Source organism: Aquarana catesbeiana, linkage group LG05 (genome assembly GCF_042186555.1).
Source record: "Aquarana catesbeiana isolate 2022-GZ linkage group LG05, ASM4218655v1, whole genome shotgun sequence".
In the NCBI taxonomy this organism is placed as follows: domain Eukaryota; kingdom Metazoa; phylum Chordata; class Amphibia; order Anura; family Ranidae; genus Aquarana; species Aquarana catesbeiana.
Window position 1 is genome coordinate 108,753,219 of NC_133328.1, and position 12,616 is coordinate 108,765,834.

The following is a 12,616-nucleotide window of genomic DNA, read 5'->3' on the forward strand; positions in this document are numbered from 1 at the left end:
ATTCTTCTTTGCAAAATAGCTCATGCTCTGTCAGATTGGATGGAGAGTGTCTGTGAACAGCAATTTTCAACTCTTGCCACAGATTCTCAATTGAATTTAGGTCTGGACTTTGCCTGGGCCATTCTAACACATGAATATGCTTGGATTTAAACCATTCCATTGTAGCTCTGGCTGTATGTTTAGGGTCATTGTCCTGCTGGAAGGTGAACCTCCGCCCCAGTCTCAAGTCTTTTGCAGACTCTGAAGCCGCGTACACACGAGCGGAATGTCCGACAGAAAAAGTCAGACGGAAGCTTTTTATCGTCTATTCCGATCGTGTGTATGCCTCATCAGACTTTTCTTTTTGAAAATTCTGATGGACCTAGAAATGGAACATGTTCTAAATATTTCCGACAGAAAACCAATTCCTATCAGTAAAAACCGCTCGTCTGTATGCTGTTCCGACGGACCAAAAACGACGCATGCTCTGAAGCAAGTACGAGACGGAAGCTATTGGCTACTGGCTATTGAACTTCCTTTTTCTAGTCCCGTCGTACGTGTTGTACGTCACCGCCTTCTGGACAGTCGGACTTTGGTGTGACTGTGTGTATGCAAGACCAATTGAGCATAATTCCATCGGAGTTCCGTCAGAGAAACCTTCGGAGTTTATTCCGACGGCAAAACCGGTCGTGTGTACGCGGCTTGACAGGTTTTCTTCGAAGATTGCCCTGCATTTGGCTCCATCCATCTTTTCATAAACTCTGACCAGCTTCCCTGTCCCTGTTGAAGAAAAGCATCCCCACAACATGATACTGCCACCGCCATGTTTAACGATGGGGATGGTGTGTTCAGGGTGATGTGCAGTGTAAGTTTTGCTTTTAGGCCAAAAAGTAACATTTTGGTCTCATCAGACCAGAGCATCTTCTTCACGTTTGCTGTGTCCCACACATGGCTTCTCACAAACTGCAAACGGGACTTCTTATGGCTTTCTTTCAACTTTCTTTCTCCCCAATGGGACAAAGATGGAAAAAAAATTAACTGATGGGGGTTACTCCAAAATGAAAAAAAAAAAAAAAAAGTTTTGCCTATACATCTACTTTAATAATAGGAGTGTTACCAAAGAAAAAAAACCCTTTACCTTAGTCCTGGCTTTTAATGCCTCAGGGAGGTGCGGGTAACATCACTCTGCCTCACTGCTGCCTCCTGGGCACTCAAAATCTTGCAATGCACTCCTGCAATAAGCTCAAGCTATACCAGGAGGTAGTAATGTAGTAACATCTTTTAATTGTACAGTATCTACAGTGTATATATTTTTTTTGTTTTTGCAGCTAGTTCTGCTTGGGCAGCGGGTGGCCGGCAGAAAAACAAGCCTTCCACTTTTCATGGAAGATGTGTTTTAATGGTTTGCCGATCGCCTACCGGCTGCGCTGTCTTTTGCTACAGCACAAGCCAATCAGCGGGTCCTGGCCAATGATTTAGGGAGCGAGCGCCAGCCACCCCGACTGTGTTGTCATTCGCTACAGCACAAGCCAATCAGCGGGTCCCGAATAATGATTTATGGTGGAACCAACTGATCGGCTGAACGAATGGCAAAAGACAGCTCTGTGTTGGTAAACAACACAGGGCTCTCTACAGACAGTAGTTATGTGCTGGGAGTAAAAACCGGCACATTGTTCAGTAAAAACAGTACACACATTAAACATTGTAGGCACACGGGTAACCACTTAGCTGCCTCTAAATGTTAACCCCTTCCCAGCCAGTGTCATTAGTACGGTGACAGTGTATATTATTAGCACTGATCACTGTATTAGTGTCACTGGTGATGTCAGTGTCAGTTAGTCAGTCCCCCCCCCCCAGCATCAGTTAGTGTCAGATTGTCTGCCGCACTATCACAGTCTCACTATAAGTCTGTAATCTCCATCATTACTAGTATACAAAAATAAATAAATAAAAATTCCAGTATATATCCTATTGTATGTAGACGCTTTAACTTTCTCGCAAACCAACCATTATACACTTATTGGAATTTTTTTACCAAAGACATGCAGTACATTTTGGCCTAAATTTATGAAGAAATTCAATTTTTTTTTTGATTGGATATGTTTTATAGCAGAAAGTAAAACATATTGTTTTTTTTTCAACATTTACAATCTTTTTTCTATTTTTATAATAAAAAAACTCACTCAAATCAAATACGACCAAAAGAAAGCACTGTTTGTGTGAAAAAAATTATATAAACTTGGTTTAGGTACAACTTTGCCTGGTCATGAAGGAGTAAAACTTTCCAGAGCTGAAGTGGTTAAAATAACTCTACATTATTGATATTGTGATACACAAAGGGTGGGCATAATAATGTGAACTCCAGTATTATATGGCTTATTAAGGCTCTTATTACAGGGCTACCCTAAAAAAAGTTGTGATTATCTGTTGTTAGTCTATGCTCTATAAGTTGTATTCCAGTCTATCGTCATTTGGGTTCAGCAGCGGTTAGTGTGAGTGCTCAGTAAAATTGGTGATTTGTCTGATACAATGAGGACAAATCATTGGTGCCTGTTTAGCTGGAGCATTTGTTCATACAAAAGCCATATTGTTTAATATCTCCATGGTTATGACTGCATACACAAAGCATGGTAAGAAGAATATTTTACTGCGTAGTAACCCAACACCAACACATGAGTGTGAATGGGTCTTTATGTGTTACGGGGTACTGATGATGACGAATTTCCCAAATCTTCCCAGTTTTCTATTGTGCTGTCATCTGGGCTGCCTAACATGTTATGTTTCTATACAAAGAGAAGGCAGCACAGCATTAGAGAATCTGATATGCATATGATCAGCTCTCCCAAAGGAAAGAAACAAATACAGTGGAACCTCGGATTGCGAAGAACTTGGTTTACAAGCGTTTCGCAATACGAGCTATTTTTTAAACAAAAATTCTGTCTTGATTTCCAAGCGTTGTCTCGAAAGACGAGTAGGATTCAAGCTGCTGGGGTGTGCAGTACCGCGTTTGGCCAGAGGAGCGGGGGCGCCGGTGACGCTCGGAGACCCGAGTGTCTCCGGTGCCCCCCGCACCTCTGGCCACATGCGGTACTGCATACACCAGCGTCCCCGCACCCCTGGCCACATACAGTACTGCATACGCCAGCAGTCACTGTGGAATGAATTAGCAGAGTTTCCAATGATTCCCTATGGGGAAACTCGCATTGATAGACGAGTGCTTTGGATTACAAGCATGCTTGTGGAACGGTTTATCTTCATAATCCAAGGTACTACTGTATATACACTATATTACCATAAGTATTGGACCACCTGCCTTTACACGCACAAGAACTTTAATGGCATCCCAGTCTTAGTCCGTAGGGTTCAATATTGAGTTGGCCCACCCTTTGCAGCTATAACAGCTTCAACTCTTCTGGGAAGGCTGTCCACAAGGTTTAGGAGTGTGTCTATGGGAATGTTTGACCATTCTTCCAGAAGCGCATTTGTCAAGTCAGGCAATTATGTTGGATGAGAAGGCCTGGCTCACAGTCTCCACTCTAATTCATCCCAAAGGTGTTCTATCAGGTTGAGGTCAGGCCAGTCAAGTTCCTCCACCCCAAACTCACTCATTCATGTCTTTATGGACCTTTCCTTGTGCACTGGTGTTCACTCATGTTGGAACAGGAAGGGACCATCCCCAAACTGTTCCCACAAAGTTGGGAGCATGAAATTGTCCAAAATGTCTTGGTATACTGACGCCGTAAGGGTTCCCTTCACTGGAACTAAGGGGACATGCCAACCCCTGAAAAACAACCCCACACCATAATCCCCCCTCCACCAAATGATTTGGACCAGGATATAGATTATTCATCGTATCAGAGATATCCATCTTGGAGTGCAATGGTGATGGCTGACAGGAGGACACTAGGAATCGCCATGTAAGAGATGAACTCTGCTTGTTTATAATTACCGCAGACAGAGTTTTGGGAAAGCTGTTTCATTTTTGAAGCTTTGCATCCTGGGATTTGGCTGAACACTGTCACAAATGTGCTTTAGGCAACATCTTTTCCTGTTCTGTGAAATTTGTTTACATTTCTCAAACTCCCAAGGGACTAATATTCTGGCCTAAAGGCTTCGGTTACTTTACTTCTAACCTTTTTAATTCATGTTTAAAGAATAGCATGTGATGCTGCATGTTGTTTATTTTACATGTCACACTGTTTAAAGACAATACTTTTAACATAACATATGGTATATTTAAATCAATAGAGAACTAAACCTTGTCCTGTTATGAAACCTTGATATATTATTGATTGTATAACCAGCAGCAAGAACTTATATTCTGAAACAAAGAATAAAAATCAGGAAAGCTGTACCCTTCTTAAAGAGAACCAGTCACGTATGGTCATTTGATAATCGGAATCTTGACATATCATATCGATATTCTCTCCTCGTCATATCAGAATTGCTAAACTGTAAAGATGCCATGTCTCCAGAATGAGCTCAGTGCTAGTTGTAGATCCTCAAAACCTTTTTATTTAACCAAAGTGGTGTCAGGATTACAAGAAAAATGGGTGAACACTGTGGGGTTGATTTACTAAAGGGAATTAGACTATGCACATTGTAAAGTGCAGTTGCTTCAGAGCAGGCTTTCTCAAGCTTTTAACCCTAGAGGAACCTCAAAAATAATTGATTTCTCGAGGAACCCTTACTAAAGCCAATTCATCAGGACTCAATAGGAACAATGCCCCTCATATTGGTGGTCGATAGGTAGAATGTCCCCCTTAAAGTGGTGTTCAGAATGCCACCCTTAAAGACAGCTAAAACGATATTTGGTGTCATGCTGCTGGCTTTGCTAAGTGGTGCTGAACCTTCAACTTTGTAGGCAACATCAAATAGGTGGTTCATCAGCCACAGGTTAAGGAACCCTTAGCAACCTCTGGAGGAACCCCAGGGTTCCATGGAACCTTGGTTGAGAATGGCCGCTCCAGAGCTTGGTAAATGAGCAGAAGATTTGCTGATTTCCAACATCCAATCATGGTTTTTTTTAAATTTCCTTGCACGTGATTGGGCATTATTTGCAAAGTGAAGGTTTACCTCATTTACTAAGCTCTGGAGTGACTGCACTTGCAGAGTGCAACTGCAAAGTCCACACTTTATTTGCTTTTAGTAAATCAACCCCTTAGTCAACTGACAGCTTTACCCTACTCCAGCAGCCCAAAGTGTGTGTCAGTTATCGCTCTTGGCTGGCTGACACAGGTCAACTTCTTTGAGGGGCTTACAGCCTGAAACTGGGCTGACATTTCTGCTCTTAACAGCAAAAGAAAAAAAAAACAAAACATGCACATCGATCCCTGAGAAGGGAAGGACTATTTAAAATTGTCTATTTATTTTTGAAAAATTGCAGGATGAATGCTACAAGCATACATTCACCCATAACAAATATTTCTTGTGTTTTGTGTAATCATTTTTTTTTTTTTTTTGGGTTGCACCAATACCATTTTTTTTATTGGCGAGTCTAAGGACCGATACTTTTGGTCAATTACTTGGCAATACCAAGTAGTGAAACTTTGCAGTGCGATTTGCGTCAATACAAAAAAAAGTTTTGTAAAAGAATTGCATGCAATTTGAACAGGAATTCATTGTGATTCCATGCAATTTCACCCACTGCGCCTGTGTGTGTTTAGAAAGGGAAAAGCACCATCTAGTGGGCAGTTTATTAAAAAATTTGAACTTACAGTACATATCTGACCAAATGCAAAATCTGCACAGGTGTCTCGGTCCCGCCAAGAACAGCTAATCACGGTCGCTGGAGGTGTTCACAGGGCTGGGGGAGAAGTTCCGGGACCCCGTGGGTATAGGGTGCAGTGATGTCAGCTTGGGGGCAGACTGCCTTCACATCTCCTCCAGACCTGTGAGCACCTTGCACCGCATTCCTGTTCTTTGCAGTGCCCATTCATTTTGTATTGACGCAAATCACACCACATAGTATCAGGAGCATTTGCGCAAGTACCGATACGCAAATGCCTGGTCACGATACCGGAACCGGTATCGGGGCATCCCTAGTTTTTTTCCTATGATCGTCAGCTCCCTCCAGAGGCCATAATGCAGTATTTTCTTGAATGACATATTCCAGGTAAATACCGCATTTTGGCCATTGGATGGAGTTAATGAAATAGGAAATATACCTATTAGACAAAATACAGGCAAAATTTGGTAAAGTGATTATAAAGGGCATTTTTTTTTTACCTGCTCTGTGCAGTGGTTTTGCACAGAGCAGCCCTGATACTCCTAGGGTCCTTTGTCAACGCTCCGGACTCCTCCTCCTCTCAGTGTGCCACCCTAGGAAGCCACTTCCTAGGGTGGCACATCTGTGGACTCGATCCTGAGTCAAACTGTCTGTGTTTATGGACTCGGCCCAGCCCCCCTCTCCCTCATCACAAGATTTGATTGACAGCAGCAGGAGCCAATGTTCCCCGTGAGGAGGGAGAGAGCCTCTGCTGTTGGGCACGGCGCTGGATCAAAATCAGGCTCAGGGGGCTGGCGGGGGAGCTGCACACAAAAGGTTTTTTACCTTAATGCAGAGAATTCTTAATGCCTTAAAGTGGTTCTTCTGTCTTTAGAACCACTTTAGGCCTGTACAAATAGACCCCAAGATAAAAAAAGGCCTCAAGGGGTATCTAAGCCCAAAAACAAAAAATGGAATATATTGCAGCTCACTAGCTCCTTAATGTAGTAGCTACATTAGTATATTATTTCAGACTTTCTTTTTACCTGGTAATCCTGCAAACAACCTACGTCCACTCATGTCTTCACTTTTTTTCTACACTGTATCTACAGGGACAGCCATGCTTCTTATACAAGCTGGATTACAAACACGTCAGCCTATGTTCATCTCCATCACATGATGGATTAATGGGACTAGTCACTTACACCATAATGGTTATTTTCTTTGTGTTTCTGTTCAGCTCACTGGAAATGACAGGGACACTGCATTTCTGTCAAGATCAACAGGCATCTTCTGTAGTAGCCGTAAATGTTCTTATCCCAAAAAAGAAAATGAATGCAGCTGCCACATCTGAAGACTGGTAAGCTGCAATTTATTAAATTTTTTTTTTTGGGGGGGGGGGGGGGTCTTATGACACACTTTACATTGTCTGTAAACACAAAAACTTTCATTAGAAAATGTACTTGGTAAACATAAAGGTCCTTGTTCAGGCACTTTATGATATGAAGGAGCAGCATTTTATAGTGATCTCCCAATTGTGCTGCTGTGTCAAGGGCTTCTGATGGATCAGTATTCTTCTTAGCAGATAAAGAAACTCATTTTTATTTTGCAGATGGTCAGACAAATTCTAGAAAAGCTGCAGTCCTGTGCAATAAGAGAATTCTCAGCATTTAGTCAGATTTCTATTTATTGGAAAAAGGTGAATAATGACTGGCTGCTGGTTACTGCATTTGTCCTAATAAATATGTCTACAGAAGCCATTCGCTTACCAGAGATGAATAGACTATGCAGATGATCTCAAGATCTTTTGATTGTGCTTTGGCTTCCGGGTGCCCTCTAGTGGCACAACACTATTTACCTTCTGTAATAGAGAGCGCTCACACCATTTCAAAACACTGAGATGTATTTAATTTTTTTTTAATAAAAAGCATGTTTATTACAAAAATAAACACTATTTTCTACAGTGTCAGTTCATTAATAAATATATTAACATACAGTTTAGTAGTCATTAAATTAACAACGCCTAATGCAAAAAAAAACACGGCACATACATAGGAAAAAATACAATTAACATTCCAGAAATTCAAATTAAAATACAAATGAAGATACAGTTAGACATTTAAGGAAATAAAAACAATTTTGTAAAAGTGAATCGCAATGATGACACAACCACAATACCATCAAGATCCTTCTATTTTTAGTATAACCATTTTAGATCCTTGAACACGTGAACCGCTTTAGTCTTCATTACACAAACTAGAAGTGTATTTACATAGGGCATTACCACGTTTTTAAAGCCCCACTCCAGGCTGTTATTAAATTTACCCATGCAGTGTGCCACCCCCCCCCTAAACGGCACTGCACAGGTTAAATGTTTGATTGGCTAAGGAGAAATGAATAAGTACAAATACTTACCTTATTCCTCATTCCCCAGGCTTCCTTTTCTCTGTGTGACCAGTCCCCCTTAGATGGTTCACTTCAATGCATGGACAGTTGCAGTTCCCTAATGACATCAGGTACAACGCAGGGCCAAAGGTTTTGCATTGTACAGGAGGATGGCGTGGACCCACCCACATTTTGGAGTGTCAGACATCACTGGCTGCTGCAGGAGGGAAGAATAAGGTATGTGTACGTATTCCTTTCCATCCTAGACAAATGAGCATTTAATAGTGCTAGGGTGGATCCCACCGCATGAAGACATTTAACAACCGCCTGAAGTTGGGCTTTAAAAATGAACTCCAGGCAAACCGCTAAATACACAGATGAATTACATATATGAAAGCTGTTTTACCTGCCAAAGGATTTGTATTTCTGTCCATTCAGTCCGTCCTGCCACACCTCATAGACCTATCTGGCAGGGGAGGATAGCTGATTTGTCTCTGCTACCATTTACTAACACTTGAAGGTGTCTTTCATGTCCCCAGCATATTTTCCTTTTGAAAATGATTGGCTTCCAGTGCTGTTCCTTCCCTCTCTTAGTCTGAAAGCTGCTGCATATGGGATTGCAGAGACTGGTACCAAGTCAAATTCAGGTACTTACACTGCTTGCTGTATATGTATGTATTATGAATACAGAACTGCATTAATTCATGTATTTTTATATATATGCCTGGAGTTCAAATTCAATAAACATAGCAGCCCCATGAATATTCACATAAATGGGTTCTGTGTTCCATGGAGGTCTAATCAACCCCCCTTTCACTTCTGCCGAAATGTGAAGCACATAATCTATGCTAGTATGAATCATGTCTTGAGAACCACCACTTTAGAAGATACACAGTTTTTACTTCAAACATGAGAGGAAAAGCAGACCCGGTCATTTATTGTCAGTTATTGTTGCTAATGTAAAAGAGTAAAGTTGTGAGCACTTCTCCCCAAACTGCAGCACCAAAGTGGTTGCTGGCAGACAAAAGAAAACCATCTACAATAAATATTAGACATCAAAATACTCAAAGTGCAGAAGACACTGGAAGATTTATCATGGATGCTACAGCCCGAAGATAAACTAAATTGACTAGACTGGACATAAAAGCTATCTGAGAATGCTCTGGTTGACTCCAAAGCTAAATGCACCCAAACAGAAAATGGGAACATAGTGAAGAGTTTACTGCCTAATACTAATGTAGCAAGTACAGTACAGTATATGCATATTGTAGAATGATGATGGAAAACAATGTGAGGACCAAATTAAATATAGCTATGATCCAACAGTGCACCACCATTACTGAAGAGGCCATCTGTTTCAGTCTCATATAGGCTATATCTATTGTACTCATTTATATAATGTTGATATTTTTAAACACAGCACTTTACAGACCACTGAACCGTTCCTACTAGTACCTGTCTTAGAAGGAAGCTCAACACTAGATGTCCCTTACATAGTTACAGAGACCCTTAAATTATTAAAGTAGAAAGCTTTTTAGGCAAAACTTTTTTAGTACATGAGGGCTATAAACCCTGTAATTTTTTTTTCCATCTGTTTCCCATTGGGGAGATTTCCCTTCACTTCATGTCCCATAGACAAAAGAGAAAGTGAGAAAATCTCTCCAAAGTGAGAAAAAACTTTGGTGGCTCATATTTGAAAAATTCCCCTCCATTATTGTTCTGGTAACCACGTAAAATGTGGGATTTTCTTTCACGTTTATTGATAATGGTTGCCAGGACAAATAGGGACCACTGATAGCAGTAAAAATATGACAGGTATATTATTCCCTCTCCACTTCAACTAAAACAAAACATTTTGCCTTCAGTTAAATTTTAATATCAATCCTTGTCCCAGAAAAGAACTCATAATCAAATCTACCCATCAATATTACACACACTGTTCTAGAAAGGAACCTCAGCATCAAATGTCCCTAACACAGATCCCTAACAGATACAGAGACGCTTGAACCAATCACATCAGTCATTATCCCAGAAAAATGGCAACTGATCGCACATAGGATGGTGATTAACTGTGACCAAAACTAAACCAAATAATGTAAGATGGCTTCAGCTCTGCTCTCCATCCGTAGGAGAGGTCCTTCAGACACGTTTTGCCCTCTAGTGGGCTTAATCGTTGAGGCCTCAACACTTAAGCCCACTAGGGTGGCAAACATATCTGAGGGACTTCTCCTGTGGGTAGAGAGCAGAGCTGAAGCAATCTTACATGACCTGGTTTAGTTTTGGTCACAGTGAGTCGGCATTCTGTGTGCCATCAGTTACGATTTTTCTGTAGTATATTGTAGCCTGACAAGCTGTTTTATCCGACCTGCACAAGTTCATTACATGTCATGTTGGCTGATATTGGTGATGGGAGCATTCGAGCGGTACTTTTTTTGTTTGTCTACAAATCCCTATCCCAGAACACAGTTCACAGTCTAATGTACCAACCGTGGTGTCACACAAACACTATCAAAAGAAACCAGAACATGAAAATGTGTAAACTGGTAGGAAAAAAAAAAAACAAGGCCACAGAGGTGCAAATGTCACTATATGTCTTCCTCCCCCAAGGGAAGACATACCACAACTCTACCTGCCTAAGCTAGGTTTTCAATATCAGTATATAAGCATGCTCTGTGCAGTAAATTAGTTGTTTACATTATTATATTTATATGCCAGAAAAATGTCAAATTCACGTGGGCCATGAAGCCAAACACAATTTAAATTAAAGGGAATTTAAAGTCTTTTCAAAGTTTTTTTTTTAGATAAACTTGTAAAAGATGAATATTTTAAAACTATAAGGTTAATGTAATTACATTTTCCCAGAAAAAATTATAATAATTTGTAATTTTGCATGCACATCGGGGAAGGGGTGCAATTTTTTTTTTTTTTTTTACATACAAGACTTTAGGGTTGGTTTACTAAAACTGGAGAGTGCAAAATCTGGTGCAGCTGTGCCTGGTAGCCAATCAGATTCTAACTTCAGCTTGTTTACTTAAGGCTGGCCATACACTATACAATTCTTAATTTGTATGCAATCAGGCCCTTGCACTACATAGTTGAAGGTAAATCTAAAGGAAATTGAATAAGAAAATTGTATATTGTGTGGCCCGCCTAAGCTTTGACAAAGAAACTGAAAGGTTAAGGCTAGCCATACATTATACAATTTTCTTCTACAACTTTCCCTTATGCCCCGTACACACGGTCGGACATTGATCCGACATTCCGACAACAAAATCCATGGATTTTTTCCGACGGATGTTGGCTCAAACTTGTCTTGCATACACACAGTCGCACAAAGTTGTCGGAAAATCCGATCGTCCTAAACGTGGTGACGTAAAACACGTACGTCGGGACTATAAATGGGGCAGTAGCCAATAGCTTTCATCTCTTAATTTATTCTGAGCATGCGTGGCACTTTGTGTGTTGGATTTGTGTACACACGATCGGAATTTCCAACAACGGATTTTGTTGTCGGAAAATTTTATAGCCTGCTCTCAAACTTTGTGTGTCGGAAATTCCGATGGAAAATGTGTGATGGAGCCTACACACAGTCGGAATTTCCAACAACAAGATCCTATCACACATTTTACATTGGAAAATCCTATCGTGTGTACAGGGCACAAGGTTTACCAAAACCATATAATATGAGGTAACACCTAAACACTTTAAATTTTGTATGCAGTCAGGCAGGCCCTTCTACTACATAGTTGAAGGTAAATCTAAAGAAAATTTAACAAGAAAATTAAATAATGTATGGCCAGCCTAATTGGTTTCTATGCGCAGCTGCCCCAGATTTTGCACTCTCCAGTTTTAGAAAATCAACCCCATTGTGATTTTCAGAGCCTCCAAATGATTCTACTTTACTGCTCCTTCTTACAATGAAAGCTGAGTATCCACAGCCATATAGAAAACAAAGAACCCCCTGTGTACCTGATATCTTATGTCAAAGCTTAGAAAGAGGGAGCCAGAGTAATGGCATTGAATCACTGAGAGCTCCACCTATTGGCTAAATTACAAGTCCCTATAGCAGTGTTTCTCAACTTTTTTTCAGTCAAGGCATCCTTTAAAATTCTGCACAATGTCAAGGTACCCCATTCTAAAATGTGAAACACTACTATATTGCAGCATCTTCCACACACATAGGACACTCAGCATTAACAGTGATTTATTCTTCCAAAGCAAAACACAAAACACACCCTTGCACACAGGTTTCTCTTCCTCGCTCAGCTAATGTGACCTCAGTGCTGACAAAGAGGGGCAAGGGAGGGGCAAACAAGGATGCTTTGCGGGCGCCTGACATCCTCCTTATCAACCAGTGATGTCATTGGTTGTTAGGAGGCCAGCGGATATAAGGTTGTAATGGTGCACAATGAAAACCTGTGGTTTTCTGTAACTAAAAGGCAGGCTTGATCCACACTTTGGATTGTATACGAGTTTTAGGAATTTTGCCAAGGCACCCCTGAAGAAACCTGAAGGTACCCCGTGGTACCTGGGCACTCTGGTTGA